This window comes from Delphinapterus leucas, chromosome 15 (assembly GCF_059928025.1).
Source record: "Delphinapterus leucas isolate spDelLeu-1000000601 "Yukka" chromosome 15, BTC_Dleu_Yukka2, whole genome shotgun sequence".
NCBI lineage: Eukaryota > Metazoa > Chordata > Mammalia > Artiodactyla > Monodontidae > Delphinapterus > Delphinapterus leucas.
Window position 1 is genome coordinate 32,047,778 of NC_143143.1, and position 20,785 is coordinate 32,068,562.

Sequence of the window (20,785 nt, forward strand, 5' to 3'; positions counted from 1 at the left end):
CACAGCAGCCCGAGCTCCTGGAACCTGATCACAGGCCTGGTTCTGCTGATCTGGCTTAGAGCTACAACGCAGCTCCAGGTTATCTGCGAAGCTGGAGGAGTTCAAGGCAATCTCCTCTTTGCAGTGCCTTTAGACATTAACAGGAGCCCAGCCCTGGAGGAACGAGAGGAGGACTTGAGGCGGGAGGTGCAAAAGGAAAAGAAAAAAAGTTCATCTGATATAACAACATGTAATATTTTACATACCCGGATGCCAAGTACCTCCTAAGCCCCTTAAAACCATCCCTGGGATAGAGCAACTGTCTCAACTGGGGGCCAATTTGACTCCCATTCCTCAGGGACATTTGGCAATGTCTGGAGACATTTTTTTTTTTTTTTTTTTTTTTGCGGTACGTGGGCCTCTCACTGCTGTGGCCTCTCCCGTTGAGGAGCACAGGCTCCGGAGGCTTAGGCTCAGAGGCCATGGCTCACGGGCCCAGCGGCTCCGTGGCATGTGGGATCCTCCCGGACCGGGGCACGAACCCGTGTCCCCTGCATCGGCAGGCGGACTCTCAACCACTGCGCCACCAGGGAAGCCCCTGGAGACATTTTTGATCATCACACTGCGAGGGTTGTTTTCGACTGGTATCCAGTGGGTAGAAGCCAGGGATGCTGCTAAACATCCTACAATGCACAGGACGGCTCCCTCACAACGAACACATATATGGTACAAAATGCCAGTGACGGGGAAACCTGCCCTAGGAGATAGCAACCCTGATTGCCTGTCCAGATCAAGATAAAGCCTTATTAAATTAGATCATCAAGTTAGTTATCGGCAACAGCGATCTCAATCCTCAGCGCAATGGATGGACAGTCTGGAGAGGGGACAGTGTCAGGAATTAGTTACTTCTCTTCAGCAGGTCAAACAGATGGTTATAATTTAAGGATATTTATGGGATATTTTTGGAGACATACTGTTTACTCCCATTCATCTCAGTGCGGTAACAGTCTCGAATCGTTTGCTGTATTCGACTTCCTGAAGAAGACGCATTTTAACTTTTATTAAAATTTCAAAATGAACAGAGTCACTGTATTAAAATTTTGCCCGCTTTACTGGCATCTTCAAGCTACCACGGTGATGCGCAATTTATCTCGCTAAACACAGCTAGGGAGCAAAAAATCTAAACAATTTGAGGGTCTGCCTCAATCAAGTTGAGAGTTTTATTAGTTGCAGTAATAAGAGCATTCATAGGATGATGAAATACTATAATCCAAAGAACGTGAATGGCCTGACATCTGAGGTAGCCAGACAGTGGTGTGCTGTGGTGAATCAAATTCTCTGAGCTGTCACGAGGTACGGTTGTCAATGTTCCACTGTCTAAAGCAAGGGTTTCTGAATTTTTTCTGTGAAGGTCCAGAGAGTAAATATTTTAGGCAATGAGGGCCATACGTTCTGTAGCAACTACTCAAATCTGCCGTGGTAGCGCAAAAGTGGCCATCAACTCTGTAAATAAATATGTGCGTGGCTGTGTTCCAACGAAGCTCTGTCTATGAAAACGGTTTGCAGGCCAGATTCAGCCCTCGGGCCACAGTCTGTCCATCCCCAGTGAAAGAGAAAATCCTAGAGCTTAACTGAAGTCACTGAATCTGCAGGGGTGTGGATGGCACTTGAAAGTGTATACAGTCTCTAGGTTATGACTGTGCGTACCCATCACCATTGTACTAAGGTGAGTCTCAGCAGCAATGCGTGTAATGAAAATGGTGTCATACTGGGGCTGCTGTAATAGACACTGTTTCTGCTATGTTTCTATTGAACCCTATACATGCATTTCTTAGAAAAACTAATGCGTGAAACTAAGTGAGCACCTGCCATGCCATACACCAGGCACCATAATAGCCTCTGAGGATACAAAGATGAATCCGAATTATAATAATCATACCTGCCCAAGAGTGATTGTACAAGCGTCATGTTTTCTTTTCTGCGATTATACAAGCACCATGTTTTCTTTTCTGCATCAGCCTTCTCTAGAGCTTGTGTGCACGTGTACACACACATACACATACACACACACACACACAGAGGCACACCCCATACAAGTCACTTGAAGGTAAAATTATACATTTTTTTTCATCCCTTTTTTTCCCAGTAACTCTAGCAGGGGTAGCTATAAAGTAGGTGGACAGAATAATCCCCTCCTCCCTCCAAAAATGTCCAGGCCCCAATCCCTAGAATGAATATGCCACCTTATATTGCAAAAGGGATGTTGGCGATGTGATGGAGTAAAGGATTTTGAGGTGGGGAGATTACCCTGAATTATGTGGATGGACCCAGTACAATCACAAGGGTCCTTTAAAGAGCAGAGAAGGAGATATGACCACAGAGGTAGAGTCAGAGAGCTTAGAAGATCCTACACTGCAGGTTCTGAAGATGCAGGAAGGGGCGAGAGCCAAGGAATGCAGAAGGCCTTGAGAAGCTGGAAAAGGCCAGGAAACAGCTCCTCCCCTAGAGCCCCCAGAATGCACAGAGCCCTGCCAACACCTTGTGAGAGCCACCTGGGACTTCCGAGCTGCAGGAATGTGAGATAACACATCTGCGTTGTTTTACACACCGTGTTGTTTGTGGTCGTTCGTTACAGTAGCCACACAACACTGATGCTGTAGACATTGAGTCACAGCTGACGGCAGGGTTGAAGGGTCACTTCCGAATGCAGGAAGCTTTTGGCGAGAGCAACTCTGGATTCTGGAAATTTTTATTTTTTTCCTTCTAAGTATTTTTGCATCGCTCTCTCGTTTACTGTTTACTCAAAAACAAGATTTGAAAGTGGGTTTCCTTTGGGGTTTGGGCCTCTTTTATTAGTACAAATCAAGCATGCACGCCTGACCACTCTACCCTAAAGGATCTGGAGGCCTCCTGTGGGAAAAAGTGTAAGGAGATGCCAGCCTTGCAATTTGCCCACAGCATAAGTCCAGTGATTTAGCTGCTGTTGCACAGTTACTGTATATGTCCTGGGTGCCGGGGAACTGAATACCCCCCAGCCACCAGCAACAGGAACTATGGGGTCTCAGAAGAATCAGAAGATGCCCTTTATGGAGATGAAGCCCTCTCTGTTTCAAACCAGCAGATGGAGTAAAGAAGAGAAGGCACCTCCTCAGACCTGGAAGGCTGGGAGCCAACTCAGCGCATCTTTTACCCCATAATTTGTGCAGAAACCACTGAGGTCCACACCTGCCTTCCTGGCCACAGGGAGGGACAGCAAGTCACAAGGAAAGAGACAATGGCCCCAAAGAAATTGGATTTGGGTTCAAAACCGACACCCTGCTCAGCAGCTGCAGAGCAAGAAACACAAGCTCTCTGAGCCTCAATTTCCTCTCCTATAAAAAGAAGCAAGAATCCCACGCTCAACATCATTTCTGCAAGGCTAGAAACGGCCTGAGCAATGTCCTTGGCACACAGTAGGTCAGCAACATATGGCATCTCTTTTTCACTCCTCTGTGGGCTGTTGCCTTGGCATCATGTGTAATTGTAGTGATACAAAGGAGCTCTTCTGGGACAATCACAACTGGAAAGATTTATCTCAATGTGTGCTTTGGAGAATGCAATCATCTTGCCAATACAGCCTTTGTCTCTGGAATGGGGTTTCTCAACCTCAGCACTACCAGCCGTTTGGGCGATTCTTTGCTGTGGGGTCTGTCCTACACATGGTAGGATGCTTAGCGGCATCCCTGGCCTCTCCACCCGACAGATGTCCACGGCAACTCTCCTTTCCTCCCCAGTCAGCCCAACCAAAAGTGTCTCTGGACATGGCCAACAACCTCTGGGGACTCAGTCACACCTGGCTGAGAATCACTGACCTAGGACTGTGACCTCATGGCTCTGGATGTAGAGGAATGGGAAGGGGACAGGGAACAGGTGCTGGGAAGCAATTACCCTGTGTTAACAGACAAAATCCCTGGCATAGAGAATTCCCCTTGTGTGCATCCAAGGTGACCGCCCACTTCCTGGTAAAAACGCAGGCTGACCACAGGTGCCACTGGGACTGAGGTTGGTGACCTAGATCAGCATGAGCTTGTGTGGTCTTCCACCTCCAGCGTGAGAGTGTGTGGGCAGACCCAAACGTGCAACACGGTGTGCTGATCTGAAATGTGAGGGATGGGGCAGACACGGAGACACATTTCAAGCATAACATTTACTTGTTGCCTTCCGAGCAGCCCGTGTGTTCCAAAGCAGCTGCGAACACACTTTGCCCGGAGCTCGGCTCTGCTCAATGTTCTCTGGCAACACCTGGTGGAACAGAGAAAAAACTGCACAGCGCCTTGGCGTGAGCTGCTGCGTCTGCTAATCTCATCGCTGCTGAAGGCTCTCCAGCGGCAAAGGTTTGCGGCAGGAGGGGGGAGTCCCATCAGAGGCCCCACCTCTGGGCTGCCATCAGTGCTGTGCCGTGTTAATTTCTGCTGTTTTTCTTTCTACTTTACCAAGCAGAAAACAAACACTGCTGTACTGGCAAGAGCTTTCTCGCTAGGAGGAGGAAATAAATTGCAACGGCAGCCTCACTGGAGGTTTTTCTCTAGCATGTGCCCAGAAAGCTGCCTCAAAGATCGCCTTGCAACCTAGCAAGCGTGCACTGCCCAGCTTTAAAAGCACAAACTTCTGGGTTATTACTGTACCCTAAAGGATGCCCTTCCTGGTGTGGCAGGCATCTATCCAACTGTAGAGTCGAGTCAGCTCTGCTTGGAGCAGTAGAGATGAGAAAGTTGGATCGCACCCCCCGCCCCCCAAACATCTACTCCCTGGGAGTAAGATGCAATGACCCAGGAACTCCATCCTAGCTGCCACCCCCGCCCCCTCCTCACATCAGCATCCCAGGGGGGATCACATGTGTTTCTTTATTGATGAGAAGGAAAGGCTAGCCTGTCATGCATTCTACCTGATTAAGGTGTGGCAGGAGAGAATCAGAGAATTAAAAAGCACATTCAGGATTTCTTTCCTTTTTTAAGGCCGAATAATATTCCAGTGTGTGTGTGTGTGTGTGTGTGTGTGTGTGTACGTGTGTGTACACACATATATTACATTTTCTTTACCCATTTATTTGCCACAGACATTTAGGTTGTTTCCACATCTTGACTTCTGTGAATAACATGTGCAATAAACATGGAAGCACAGGTATCTCTTTGCAATACTGATTTCATTTCCTTTGGATATAAACCCAGAATTGAGATGGCCGGATCATAAGGTAGTTCTATTTTTAATCTTTTGAGGAACATCCATATCGTTTCCCATAGCAGTTGTACCAATTTACATTCCCACCACTGTGTACCCTTTTCTCAACATCCTCACCAGATTATTTCACAGTTTATACATATATCAAGCATCAAGCTGTACATCTTACGTACATATAACTTTTATTTGTAAAAAAATAGAGTGAACTCAACTTTTTGGAAGAATGTTCTCTTGAAATCTACAGCTTTACTACATATTTCTAAGAGAACATTGTAACTTGGATGGAGGCAGACTGGTCTCAGAGCTTTCACTCAGGTCCTATTCACTCATGTGTTAGGTGTGTGATTTGGGGCAACTTATCTACACTCTGTAAGCCTTTTGTATAGGCTGTATAACAGGGAAGGTTGTACAGTTGTATAACAGGGAAGGTACGAGTACCTATCCATGGAGGTCATGCATGCCAACTGCTTCACATACTGTCTGACACCTAGAAATGCTCAGAAAATGTTAGCTAGAGTCATAATTGTTTACCTGTAAGACATTATCACTAGATGTCAGAAGTTGGGGGACCCATCTCAGGTAGGTCATTGATTTGCAAAGTGACCTTAAATAAATTCCCATCTCTCTGTGTTAATCTTTCTTATCTGCCAAAATAGAGAGGACACCATTTGCTTTTAAAAGTTATTTCACTCAAAGTATCATTGTCAGTATAGAAGGGGTTAGGACATGTCAATGCTTCTGAAAAAGATCTAGTTACAAACATGCAGCATTTTTCTATATTTGTTGCTCACATCCACGTAAAATGTACACAGCCCATGTCATCAATTGGGCATCTTTTAGAAGACACTGGAGGGCTTCCCTGGTGGCACAGTGGTTAAGAATCTGTCTGCCAGTGCAGGAGACACGGATTCGAGCCTTGGTCTGGGAAGATCCCACATGCTGTGGAGCACCTAAGCCCGCGAGTCACAACTACTGAGCCTGTGTGCCACAACTACTGAAGCCCGCATGCCTAGAGCCCGTGCTCCGCAACAAGAGAAGCCACTGCAATGAGAAGCCTGTGCACCACAACGAAGAGTAGCCCCCACTCACCGCAACTAGAGAAAGACCGCACGCAGCAACAAAGACCCAATGCAGCCAAAAATAAACAAATTAAATAAATAAATTTATAAAAAACGCTGAAGAATTATTTGGGAGTGTCTCAAAATGCGTGTGCCTCAGTTACTGACCGGGAAGGTCTCTTCTAAAATTTAGTTCTACGCAGTCAAATGGGGAGGGGGAAGGTGTCAGGAGTGGTCAGATAATCCAAGGAAAACCAAGCCCCGTTTCATGGCAAAATGGCACCATGAATATGGCGCTCCACTTCCTACAAGATCAGATTTGCAGATGATCTGCAATGTTTCTGGAACTTCCTCCAGGTTGTCCTGTGTCTGTGGACCATGGTTTGTACTTTGGGTGGCATCAAATCAAAGAGAGACTTTTTCTGCAGTTAAGCTGTCCTGGCTGTTGATGTTGAGATTCTAAGTTATCATGTCTCACCCAGTGGATTCTCAAGGAGAGGGGTTCCCTTGTCAAAGTCACATTCTATGAAATATTTAGCATAGTATGTGCCAGTGGCTGTCAAATTAGGCTCATCTGAAATACTATAATTAAGAGGGGAGCCCCACTTACTTAGCCTTGGAAGCCAGTTATATTCAAATTATGCATAAGGGTCTGGAAGCCAAAGAACATCTTTCTACAACTGCAGTTCAGGTACTTTGAAGAACCCTGCTCCCAAACAAGACCCGCTAAGAGCAGCAAGGGATCTCTATTTGCTCCTTGGAATTCTCAGTGCAGCAAGATCATCAGCTGTACTGTTTTCTGCTACGACAGAAGGTCCTGTCTCAGTGCAGGATATTAATCTTATTTTTAAATTTTATTTAACACCGTATTTTCAAAATGATATTCATGTGTATCCAAAGACAATGCCTTAATCTGAAATGATTAAAGATTGATGACGAGGCTCAGGAACATGCTTATACTCTTTTCCACTTCAAAAGGAAATGATTAACTACCACTTTCAGGGCACTTAACAATGTCCCAAACTGAATATGTTAGCTCATCCTTCCTTACAGGTTATTCTTCAGACGAGACTCAGTGAATTTTTAAACATACTTTCAAAGAGTTGCTCATCACAGCTAGAGTTTTAAAATCTATATATTTGGCGGAAATACGTCCTATGTTTGAGTTAAAACTTTCCTTTAGAACACAGTCTGACCACATGCACTATGCCACTCTGCATTTTTAAAAATCTAAAATAAAATAAAAAATAAGCTCTTTAAAGCAAAGGAAAAAGAACACCCACCTGCTGCACGCTTGATGGATTATTAACAATGATGTCCTTCTTTTTGAGATTGAACCTTATTGAGATATCATCGCATGAGCTTGGAGGTGAAACTTCTCAAGGGTCATTTTTACAGGAGAATCTAGTTTCCTTTATGCAATTTACAAACTCCTTTGGCCTCTGCTACATCATAACATGTGAAAAGAACTGGGTATGTTCTAGCTCCTGGCGGTGCCACTATGTCTGTAGAGGCCATAATATTTTCAAACACATTTTATCATTGAAGCCTTACTCTTATCCTCAATTCTGGAGGCAAGCAACACAGACACCATTTTCCTCACCTTACAGATAATGAAAGCTGGGATCAAAGAAGTTAAACAAGGAATTTGCCAATCCCCAGCACCATACAGGGAGTAACCAGCAAACTCAAAACTTTTGCGTACCCTGATCTGGGATTCCAAACTATTTTTCTACCTATCTCTTTTTCTGTCTTTCAACCTGTCTAATCTGTCTGCCTATCTATTAATATGTTTGACTATCTATCTCTTCATCAATCTGTCAACCTGTCTATGGTTTCACCAAAGCACCTGCCACTATTTTAAACTGGGTTTGAGAGTTTATCAGAGAAAAGCCTGGAATAACTGCTAACTACTTACAACAGTTACCTCCTTGAGGAATGCAAGGCAATTTGGAGGCTCTTTAAACTTTGGAAACCTTCACTTTTTACTCTCTATTTTTGCATATTTATGTGTCATGTGAGTCGTTTCACAGAGAGAATGAATTTACGCCAACCACTGTGTGATTAAAAATAAATGTGCTAAAGATAAAAATTTAAAAAATAACTCTATCAAGCTGCTTCACTCTTCTTGATTTTCTAATACCAGTTGTTTCTTCTATTCAGGCAAGTTCTCCTGGGATGTCTTGGGGCTATATTTGGGGAAAACCCCTCCAATCAGCTCCACGGAGCCAGATTTCATATTTCTGTCCCTTCCCATTCCTGGGTTTCATGCATGGCTCCGAGGCTGGCAGGGCAACATATCAGAAATAAAATGCACTCGTGGTATGTGACACTTCAATTTTGCTGCTTCAGCAGCAAGATCATCAGCTGCACTGTTTTCTGCTGTGACAGAAGGTCTTGTAAATTTCACTTAACTGGGCTGTGCACCAAGGGCAGCATGGACGACTCCCCACCCCACTGCTACCACACTGCCACCACGCCGCCGGAAATGAAATCGATTTTTAACTGACTGGATTATTGTAGGACTATGGCTCCTCTGCTGTGCTTTGCTGAAAGACTTCTCCTCTCTATCTCTGTGGGCATCCTCCACGTGGAAAACTTCAAATGCCTGAAGAGCAAGCAGACTTAAATCTAGGAAGGTACTAAGAGCATCACCACCGATACCCACATTTCCTCCTGAAGGTGGATGATATGAAACGGTTGTTTGAGCAAACAGGAAAGGGACCTGTTGGGGGAAAAGCTACGGGCAAAGAGAGCTTTAGCAAACAACAACCAAAAAAGGAACTTGGCGTATCTTGTGAGAGGTATTTCCCTTTTGAGGATTTCTAAGTTTGGGGATAATCTGAACATGTCTGCTAGACCCTGTGCTAGCAGGGTGGCAATGACCTGAGAGATAGGTTCAGGGGGAAGAGAGAGGGGGCAGAATTACATAATGCAGTTATTTTCAATGTAGACCATTACCCTGCCCCCACTCCTACAGAATCAGAATCTCTGGAGATGGAGCTTGAATCCCCAGAAGATTCCTATGCATGGCAAAGTTTGAAAACTTCCAGCGTGAATGTTCAAAGCAAGGATTTGGGAATTAGAAAAACCTGGCTCAGGATACCAACCTTGGCACTCTCCCGGTTGGCTGATCAAGAAAAATGAGCTTCCCCTCCTAAGGCTCAATTTTCTTATTCATAAATTGAGGAGGACCATATTTCCTACCTCATAGGATTGCTGAGATGAATAAAAAAGATATGCATATAATCAATCAACACAATGCCTGGCCCATAGTAAGCGCCTGAGGACGTTGCCTCTTTTTATTATGTAATTGTCATTGAATGGTCTCAGTTAAATCCAACTGTTTCTCCATACAAGGGTGTTTTACACACAAAAAAAGTGGTAGTGGGTTGAATTGTGACTCCCCAGAAGGTAGTCTAAGTCTTAAGCCCAGAACCTGCAAATGTGATGCTATTTGGAAAAAGTGTCTTTGCAGATATAATTAAGGATTTTGACATGAGATCATCCTGCTTTAGGGGGAGCCCTACATCCAGTGACAAACCCTTATAAGAAACAGAAGAGGGGAAGGCACAGGCAAGAAGGCCACGTGAAGATGGAGACAGAAATTGAAGTGATGTGTCTACAAGTCAAGGAAAGCCAAGGATTGTCAGAGGCCACCAGAAGCTGGCAGAGAGGCATGGGATGGATCCTCTCTGTCTCCAGAAGGACTCAACTCTGCTGACATCTTGATTTCAGGCTTCTAGCCTCTAGAATTTCTGATGTTTAAAGTCACCAAGTTTGAAATAATTTGTCATGGTAGCCGTAGGAACTAATAGGAAGCTCTTCAGTTCCTCTTTAGTCTAAGGATCACACTTGGAAAGGGTCATCTCAGAATGATCTTCTCCAAGGAGACTGGCTGAAGGTTGGAATCCCTGGTCCCTCACCACATGGGGCCACAGCCAGGACTCTGCTTAGTCTCCACACTTGTCAGTGACTTCAGGAACCCCTGGCCACCACCAGCTACATCAGTAAATGTCAAGCTCAAATTTCACTCTCTGGCAGCCACATGAAAGAATAAGGAATTTCTTCTCTAGAAAGCTCCTTAGGCAGGGAGATCTTAAGGTGGCATATGTCAGATCAGGGTCAAAGAGCCAACATCTAGGTAAGCCATGCAGGGTACCTGTGAGCTTGAAGCTCTGCCCTCAGCTCTGGACTCTCCAGAGAATTCATCCATGGATCTTTATTCCCAAATTAATGTAATAATAACAATGATGATAGCCACCATATACTGAGATTCTTTACACTAGAAATTTAATTAAATGTTTCACCATCATCATCTCCAAAACTTCTGTGATACTGAGATAATTCTCAGTCCCCATTTTACAGATGAAGAAACTGAGGCCCAGCAAGCTTAAGGATCCTGTCAATGTCACCCAGTGGGGAAGGAAAACTTACAGCATTCAACCCTATGTTCCTCCAATGGCTATAGGCTGCCTGGCAACAATGACTATGTTTTGAGTATGAACGTCTGAGACCTTCCCCACCAATGCCCTCGCTGTTTTTTTTGTTGTTGTTGTTGTTTGTTTTGTTTTGTTTTGTTTTTTGCGGTATGCGGGCCTCTCACTGTTGTGGCCTCTCCCGTTGCGGAGCACAGGCTCCGGACACGCAGGCTCAGCGGCCATGGCTCAGGGGCCCAGCCGCTCCGCGGCATGTGGGATCTTCCCAGGCCAGGGCACGAACCCGTGTCCCCTGCATCGGCAGGCGGACTCTCAACCACTGCGCCACCAGGGAAGCCCACCCTCGCTGGTTTGAAATGGGTCCACAAAGGGCACTTTCTTCCCCCATGTGGCATCCTGCTGGAGCATACTCTTTCTCAGGTCCTCATACTTCCATTTCAAGTACCAGAAATGGAAAATTTTAGAGCTAACTTCCCTCTTAACATTTGCATAGTTTCATTGTGCCATTTTGCAGATGAGAAAACTAAGGCTCAAAGAGACTAACAGACTTATTCAGGGCTGTGTAGCTCCTGACACAGACAGGACTCCAACCCAGAACTCTTGACACCTGTGTTCACACCGTCACACATACATCTATAACTTGAACACTCAGGGCCAAAAGTGGGGCTAAAAATATAGGTCAAAATCTTTGCAGGTGCCAGGACAATTTTCCCATGTAAGTGCCACTTTACTTTTCAATTATTCACCGTAAAGTTCATCTGTAGAGTCTCAAGAATTGGAACACTACATTGAAAAGTATCGATTTTCATCTCCCTCTATTTGCCACTATTACTCTTTGATGCCAACTTCAAAGTTCATAGTGGGATGCAAGGCCCTGAGGTTCCCCTCTGTCACCAGGGGCGTCTATTCACCTCCATGCAGACCCATGTTTCTACTAGTCTCAAGAAGACTCAAATGCCCTCTACATGACAGTCATAAGAAATTAACTCGATGCTCGGTGCTCCTATGAACCAATGTTGACAGGCTGCTGTCCTACAGCCTGTGGATAAGTGATCCCGAGAAGTCACTTGCAAAATGAATGACAAGGTAAAGAGGCTGTGATTTGAATCATATCTTAAATACATACTGGATTTAAATACAATGCAAGCAATTATTCTATCTTTACTATAGATTGAGAATCTCTTCCTAGCACTGTATTCCATGCCAGAGATAGCAGATAAAGAGGATGCCATTTTTTGGTGGAAGATCTTATAATTCAGTGCCTTTTGAAATAAATCATGATCATGTATTTGCTGCTTTAAAAAGACGTCCTCATTTTTCATACACTGAGTTTCCTCAAAGCCAATCTGACCTCCGTGTTTTCCCAAAGCTCATGTGAGTCTGTATGTTATGTGTTTGTCCACTGCTAGAATCCTGCTGTGTTTTGAAAGGCAATGCCCCTGTTTTTGTAGAAAGGAGAAGGGACCGGTGGAGCTGGAACTAATGGTGGGTCCAGAGTGTGAACTCAGAGGTGCTCCTGGTGACAAGGTCGTGGGCACCTACCTGTGAAGCGGGGCACGTGGGGAAAGGCAGAAATGGCACTGAGAGCCTTCAGCGTGGATGTCTGTGGAGAGATGCTCTGAATCGTTCAGAGAGAAAACAAGAAGAAAAACCTTACAGCCGTGAAACTGCTCTCACAAAATCCCCATCTGCTTGCAACTGAGGTACGCCCGTTTACACTGTTCTCCATCTGATTTCTCAGGTGCGACACCTTCGGGGCCATCTTCCTCCCGAAGGCTCCAACAAGCAACAAGTCCAGGTAGGGAGTTGGAACACTGCAGCCTTGCTCCTGGAGACGCAGCGGAGGGCTGTCAAGTCCAGGGAAGAGATGGCACTGTCTTTTCCCTTTCTTCCTCCTTCTGCCCTGCTTATTGGCAAAGGATCAGCCGCCAGCTGCTAAGTGTCCCTCCCCGACACTTACAAGCTGGGGGCGCCCCACAGGACCCATAACCCACCACTCACAATTCTGGTGCCTCCCCCGCATCCTGGGAAAACTCCCCTCCCTTCCGAGCCCCACTGATCCATGTTCCCAGAACATAATTATCTTAATTTAGGTGTGTATTTTGCGACAATATTTTGGATAACCCTGGCACTAAGTCTTCTCTATTACAAACATTTATGTAACCATGCCAGCTGATTAATCTGAAGGATGTAGCAAAGAGACGGGGAAATTTTACCCACAGGAAACAAAAACCCAGTCTTTGAGGATAAATATGTACTCCAAAATTCATAACTTACTGCAGATTACTACTGATATTTCAGCAATGTATTTGTCCCTTGGACATATTCATAGAGCGTTTCCAAGTCTATAGACACATCTATTTAATAACTGGACCGAATAATTCTTCCACGCTACATATACATGAGAACTTGCAAACACCCCCAATCCCCACAACAAAGGTAATAAGCTTTTGTCTCATCTTTTTTTTTTCTGCTTTAAGCATGTGCCTTAATGAGCTCCGCTTCTTTGTAACTCAAGAGATTTAGTGTTCTGTCCAACAAAACAATTTATTGCCCAAAATATTCCTACTGCAGATAAAATCTTTGCTTCCCCAATACTTCTGGCTCCACAGTTAACACCCTAATGTTTCATTTACAGCTGAACAAAGCGGCTTATCTCCACTAAAAGGGGAATTAGTGGTAAGAAATAATTTCAATCACCTGCTGAGTTTCTAAGTAAAGTGATGACTTCTGCATTCTAGCTTCTATCTGATGACAGGTGTGTTGGGGGCTCCCAGAAAACAGAGCAGTTCTGTCACCTAAGCTTTGTAATTTGAACAATGCGGCTACATAGATCAGGCAGGAGTTAGGTCTTAGCTGTCAGGGAAAAAGGAAAAAAAACCTGCACTCGGATATATGCTGTAGTCAGCAGTTCTTAGCTACAGATTGGGTACTAACTCAAGGGAGGAAAAAAAAATTGGTTTGAATCAACAAATGGCTCCATTTTTCCCCCTAGTCTGCGGCAAACTTATTATACACCTACAAACGCACAACCACAGTCTATTACATTTCCTCGGCACGTCCACACACCCACACGGTACCGTGATGGCTATATATCCTCACACGCGTGCGTACAGCCTTATTTATGTGTGCGCAGACATGAAGGCTGCGGGAGACCGCGGAGCCACGGGGAGGGAGGATGGTGGGGAGAGTCGTAGTGAAAAACAGCGAGGCAGAGGAATCATGGGTGAGTTTGCAGTGGGTATCAGATCGTTTACATCAGACGGAGAGCCGGGGGACGTGCCTTCCTGAGATGACAAGGGGAAATTCAATTTTCCACCGCTCATGTCACAACCTGCGCGCAGGAACACCTGACGCTGGCCCCCAAAACTGCCTAACAGGTAAACTGAAAGGCAGGCAGTCAAGAACCTAGGGGCTGGACAGACCCCATTTGCAGGAGAGTAGAGAGGCCATGATCCTGGACCCTAGGAGATGGGTAATAGTACATGTAAGAGGATGGGAGGTCCAGGTTAATTTCTCTCCCTGTGTATCTCAAGGTAGGGTGGTTCACCTCCTATGTCAACCCTTTTAATAGAAAGTCTTCCTTAAATCTGGAAGTCAGTTGTGGCCACCCGGGTGTGTAAACAGGAGGCTTAGGTAGGAGACTTAGGGGATGGAAGAGGTCAGGCAGAATTGGGACGAATCAGAAATTAAAAATAGGGGCTATGATTTATATAACGATCCCTCTGATTTCTCGTTCTTCTATGTTTCTTTGAAGCTCGAGCCTCACAAATCCTCCCCAGTTTTGTGAAACATCTCCCAGCTGATGTGAGTATTGGCTGCAAACTACTCTCAACCTGAGCTTTCCTCTGAAAGGTTGAACGTGACAGACAGGGGCTGCTCTCGTCAGACATACCCAGAGTGGAGGGTAGGAGTAAGGGCTGGTACCATCCGTTCCTTGGGTGAGGTGGGGGGAGAGCCTGAGCCTGTGGCCAAAGACAAATTGATGTAAAGGGGTGGGAGGAAGACTCTGGGTGAAATCATCTTTGGTGCAATGAATACTCCGGAGCTCCCCAGAAGATCAGACTGAGGCTGGGTTTTCCCCTGAAACCACACCTTTCCCTATGTCTTTCCCTGCCCTACCCTGATTCTTTACCCCATCACCCATAGGTTTCCTCTGAGAGCATCCCTCCAATTAACCACTGGCATGCCAATCCCCATCTCAGGCATAATACCTAGGGAATCTGACCTAAGGCAGATGGAGGTAGGAACACTGTATATAAATCTTGATAAAAAAGTACACTCCTATGACTATACACTTGAGCATAATAGCTGGATTTCAGATGCAGTGGAGATGCTAAAGAAAACATGCTGATCGACTTCCAGATGTGGGCAAGAAGTGACGCCTGTCCTGCCCTTCAAAGACTCCGTCTCCCTGGCCACAGAATTAAAGTTTAGGGATGGACTCATGATCCAGCGTGGGCTGCAGCTCCCCGCCCACCCACGCCCAGGCATTTTCTGTCAGATCTGAAGCTGTAAGAGCCACTGACTACATGCAAGAAGCTGCAGCTAATAAAACAAAGCAAAACAAAAAACTCCAAAGAGAGGCTAGCTCAGCGGTGGAAAGGAGAGACCCCTGTCGCTAGGGCTTAAACCCTTATACTCAGCGATGACCGGTGGCAGTGAGAACTCCGCCTGGATTTCTCAATCTTCCTTTGGCTTACGCTAGTGTGCGTTAGGATTTATAACCTATTCAGCTGAATCGATGTCATATCAGGAGAAAGAGGCCCTAGCCCCAGCCCAGGGAGAGATGAGCCTCCACACATCACAGGAAGTGAATGAATATATGAACATGCACGGCCCCTTTTCCTCCTTGATCCTAAATGTCTCCCAGCAAGGCCACTGGCTCTTGGTTGGACCGTAAAGGGGGTGGTGTCTGTGCTTTACAGTTTTATTTGACAGCCACTTGTAGCTGGACACTTAGTGATAACCAAGACTGACAATGCATTTCCTCAAGTAGCTTGCTCCTCAGTGGAAGAAACAGGCCATTGTCTAAATACACACATTATCATTTCTTTAAAGGGAAATACAAGATTCTATGAAAGGGGATTCCAGGGGGACCTGGTCTAACCTACAAGACCCCATGAAGCTTTCATGAAAAAAGTGGCACACAGGTAGAGGTATAAAAAATGATGATGAAAAACCAACCTGAAGAGGTAGAGTAAAACAGTTTTTTGATGGATGGAAAACATGTGCAGAAGTTCCCATGAAGGAAGAAGTTGGGCAAGCTTCAAAACCTGAAAATCATTCCAACCCAGTTGAAGTACTGTGGTAGAAACTGCGCAAGGTGTCATATGAGATTGCAGGGATAGGAGGGGAGAGAGGATGTGTGGAGTTTGTATTCTGTGGGCATCCGAGACGGATGAAGAGGTTTAAGCTGGGATGGGGTGCAGTGAGTAAGTTAGTGCAAGTTCACATCCTTGTCCCTTATGTCATGGATCTCAGCCTTCCTGAAAGCACAGGTGTCCTGACGGGCTGGCCCTGTAACCCATTCATTCACTCATTCGTTCATTCACTTATCCATCCAGTCATTGACCAAAGCCTACTGCATATAAGGCAGGCACAAAACCACATATGGCCCTCCTCCCCATAGTAATTGACAGTCTTTCAGGGAATGAATTAAATCATTATATCAAATGATGTAAAACCAAAATGACCTCACAAGCTACAAGTAAAGGTACATGAAATTAAGAAATAATACAGTAGAGGCACTTGACTTAGTCAAAGAGGCCAAGGAAGTTTTCCTTGAGGAATGGACAAAGCAACTGTGTTCCAAAGCAGACGTGAGTGTTAACTAGGCAAAGAAGGGAGAGAAAAGGTAGGAAAATCTAGGAGGAGAGAAAATCCTGGCACAGCTCCTTCGGTGAGCCTGGAAGAACGAGGGAGGGGGCAGGTTCCCACCTGGCCCCAAATCTGGTGCCCTTGGAGCTCTTAGGACCCAGAACTTCTTCCCTCTACCTCCATGAGAGCCCCGCTTTTACAAAGCAGTGCACATAATCCCACAAGCACACTTAGAGGGACATCAGCAAACGCCATTCTAAAAAGGGACTAGAAAATCCATGACACCAATCAACACGCTGGTGGAGCTGAGGTGGTACAGGGGGTCAGGAACAGGAGAGACGACGCCTGGGTATGCTGCCCTATCCAGAGCCTCGCAGCGGATTACCTTTCACAAATTTAGTTCAAAAGGAGCTGAGGATAGGAGATATGATTCGAAGGACTGGGGGCAGAAGAAATAGCCATATCGAGGGGAGCCAACGAGCCTGCAAAAAAAACAAAGGTCCGAAAGGTCCAAGAGCCTCAGGGAAGGTCCGGCTCCAAGCCATACAACTGAAGCAGGTAGTAGAAAAATCTCCTTCCTGGACCTTTTATTCCATATTTGCAGTTTTCTTACATTCCTGACTTTCTGTATCCCCAGGGCATACAAATCATAGTAAACAACCCGACTGTTGAAGCTGTCCTCCCTTTAGCGCAAACATATTCTTGTAAATGGAAAGAAAATGGGTTCACTGCATGCTACTGAGGTACACAAATCTCTAAATGGATGGTCAGTTCCTTTAACCACTAATTCCTCTTTAAAGAGACAGCGTATTGATTTTTTTCATTAAAAGTTGCCAAACTTGTAAATTCACAATCCCAAACACAATCCCCAAATGATCTATTGTCCAGGAAGGATGCAAAACAGGGCACCTTACACTTGCAGAACCTTTGCGAGGTACAAAGGTATTTTAGGTGCTTTCTCTTATTCCACCTTTATAATTTTGTGCACAAGGTTTTATTATTCCCTTTTCCAGATAAGAGAAGCAAGGCTCTGAGAGGTTAGGGGATGTGAATGAGGCTCCAGCAAGTCAAAGTTTGAATTCCAGTGTTTTGACTCCAAGTCCCAACATCTCATAGTGAAGCACATGAGTTTGGGTGTCACATTGATTGGGTCAAGTCCTGGTTCTGGAAATTTATCATTTCCATAATTATGGGGAAGTTACTTAAATTTCCCGGGTCCCAATTTTCTTATTTGAAAAATGGCGGTGATATCATGTATCTAACAGGGTGGCATAAAGATTACATGCATATAAAGATGGTTAGTCCAATACTAGGAACGTTCATACACTCAAGTGGTGACCACCACTGTTACTATGGGTGCCATCATTGTTGGTGAATCATAATACCGTGGCCTCAGCAAACCTGGTCTTCTGCCTATTGGAAGCTCTGGCCAGATCATCCTCTGAATTTCTCTCTAGAGTCTGAACATATTTGGATGACAGCTCTGCCCATTAACTATTTTAGGCAATGTTTTGCCCCACTCCTGATTTGGCTGATATATGTCATCACCTAAGGATCTTCTGGAGTCGTTCACAAGACTAAGCAATGTTGTCTTAGGACCTGAAGTCCAGAATGAAGATCAATCGTCAACCTTTAGGTGGCCATGGGTTTACCCCAAGTAACATTTCATTAAATAGACTTGAATTTTAAGTTTTCAAGGAATGGTGCTGTGCTGTGCACATTAGATATCTCCCCTCCTCCAATTTACTCGGGTTTTCCAAACAACTTACATCCTGACATAAAATCAATCTTTTAAAAGTACTTATTCTGTACCAGGCACTGAAGGAAGCTCTATTTGACCCTCCCTAGAACCACATGGGGTGCGGACTATTACTAGCTTTCTTTCATAGTTGAGGGGACTTAAGTTCGGGGGCGTGGTACAAATTGATGATAAAGAGTTAGAATTTGAACCCCAAAGTTGTCAAATTCCAAAGGTCATGTTTCACAGACCTCACTCTACAGTTTCTGAACCACACACCCCAGCAATAATGAAGTCGATAAAACAACCGTTTCAATTGCTTTCACATATGCCATTTCATTTCCGTTTGCATTCAAAATCTGCAGTGTCTGAATTCCCCCAGAAAGAGGCAAAATCTACCTGGGAAAATGATTTCAAGTATGATATATCTTGAATACTTAGTGCAGAATCACACCTAATCTGTGTGTTCCATAGACCCTTTCCAGGTCAGGAACGACAGGGTCAATCTCTTCTCTGCTCCATACAGTCTGGGATCAGATGCCTGCCATTTTAAGTCTTGAAAATATCAACCTCCTCATAAGGTAAATGTTGACTATGTAACTTGATCTTGATAAAAGGCAGTGAAAATGATTTATGGGAACAAAATGAGGATATTATGTTTTGGGTCATTTGTTTGCTTTGCTTTTTTCCCCCATGACAGCTAAAGAACAGAACACTCTTAAGCCTTGAGAGGCTTTCACCATTGCAACAATAGCACGAAGTAAGAAGGCTAAGAGAACACAGAAAGAAAGCTCATGAAATTAACACATTAAAACAATCAAGTCCATTGATGGATGAGTGGATAAAGAAGATGTGGTACATATACACCATGGAATACTACTCAGCCATAAAAAGAATGAAATAATGCCATTTGCAGCAACATGGATGGAACTAGAGATTATCATAGTAGGTGAATTAAGTCAGACAGAGAAAGACAAATACCATATGGTACTACTTATATGTGGAATCTAAAATGTGACACAAATGAACCTATCTACAAAACAGAAACAGACTCACGGATATAGAGAACAGACTTGTGGTTGCCAAGCGGGAAGGGTTGGGGGAGGGATGGAGTGGGAGGTTGGGGCTAGCAGAGGTAAGCTATTATATATAGGATGGATAAACAACAAGGTCCTACTGTGTAGCATGGGGAACTATACTCAATATCCTATGATAAACCAGAATGGAAAAGAATATTAAGAAAAGAATGCATAGATATATATATATAAAACTGAATCACTTTGCTGTACAGGAATTAACACTATAAAACAACTACACATATATATATATACACATATATATGTATATATATATATATATATAAAACTGAATCACTTTGCTGTACAGGAATTAACACTATAAAACAACTACACTTCAATAAAAAATAATCAAGGGATTCTGGAGACCTCCTATGCTTATAGGGAAGCCCAATATGCCCTCTGCTCTCTTGAGCATTCAAAAGGTGAAGAGGTCTGCTATCCGTGAATTTGTGTAGAGCCTGGAGCTGATGCATGGCGTGTAACACAGCTGCCTGCAGCTGCCACGGATACCGTTCCTAATGGTACCCTGTGTTGAAGACTCTGCAGTATCAGCTTCCTTCCAAACACAAAACTGTTTCCATGGTGTCTGACCATACATTCCAGGAGTCTCTCTCAAGGTGTGTGTTTATTTCACAGTTTGGGATCAACCAACGCACGACTCTCTTCTTGCCAGGAAATGTACAATTTTGATAGGAAACAAGATCGGGGAAGATACACTCTGACAGCTGTTGTAGATCTACGCATTCAGAAGACATGAATATCTAAGTGAATATCATGTCATTCTGGCAGAGTGACTAGAGACCTCAACTCTGGAATTGGAGATTCCAGCTCTTCTCTTTATCAGGCCTCGGTTTTCTTGCCTATAAAATGGGGGATAATAATGAAACATATCTCATACGATTATTATACTAATTTAGCAAGAGAATGAATGCTGGGTGCTTTGCACAACGTCTGGTGTATGACAAGCATTAAAAAACCTGCCTGTTTCTCCTTCCTTCTTCTACTCTCTTCTTTCTCTCTGTTCTACCCTCCGTTCTCCATATGACCTTTTCAGTCTTCACCACTGGCCACTGAAAGTTGGGATAGCAATGTGAGAAGTCAAAATCACCTTGGTTGCATTGCCTTCAAATTTAGAGTCATTCACCTGTCCTTGAGGGAGGTACCTTATTCAGACCCATGTGTGGGCACCACAGTGCGGAAGCATAACATCATGAGACACAGTTCATCCTTAGTCAATGATTTTATAGAACTCAGAGCAAATCCAAGGCAACAGGAAGATGGAGGCAATGTGCACGCACGTAATAACATACACTCTCTGTTAATCTCCCCCAATTCCCCGGTCAGAGGTGCTCAAGGATACTTGGAGTGTGTGCTGGTGTGCCTGGTAGGGTGGGTGGGAGTTGCTGAGTTTGACGTGGTGGAGAGTTTGTAGAAGTTGTGGTTATTAATGGGATT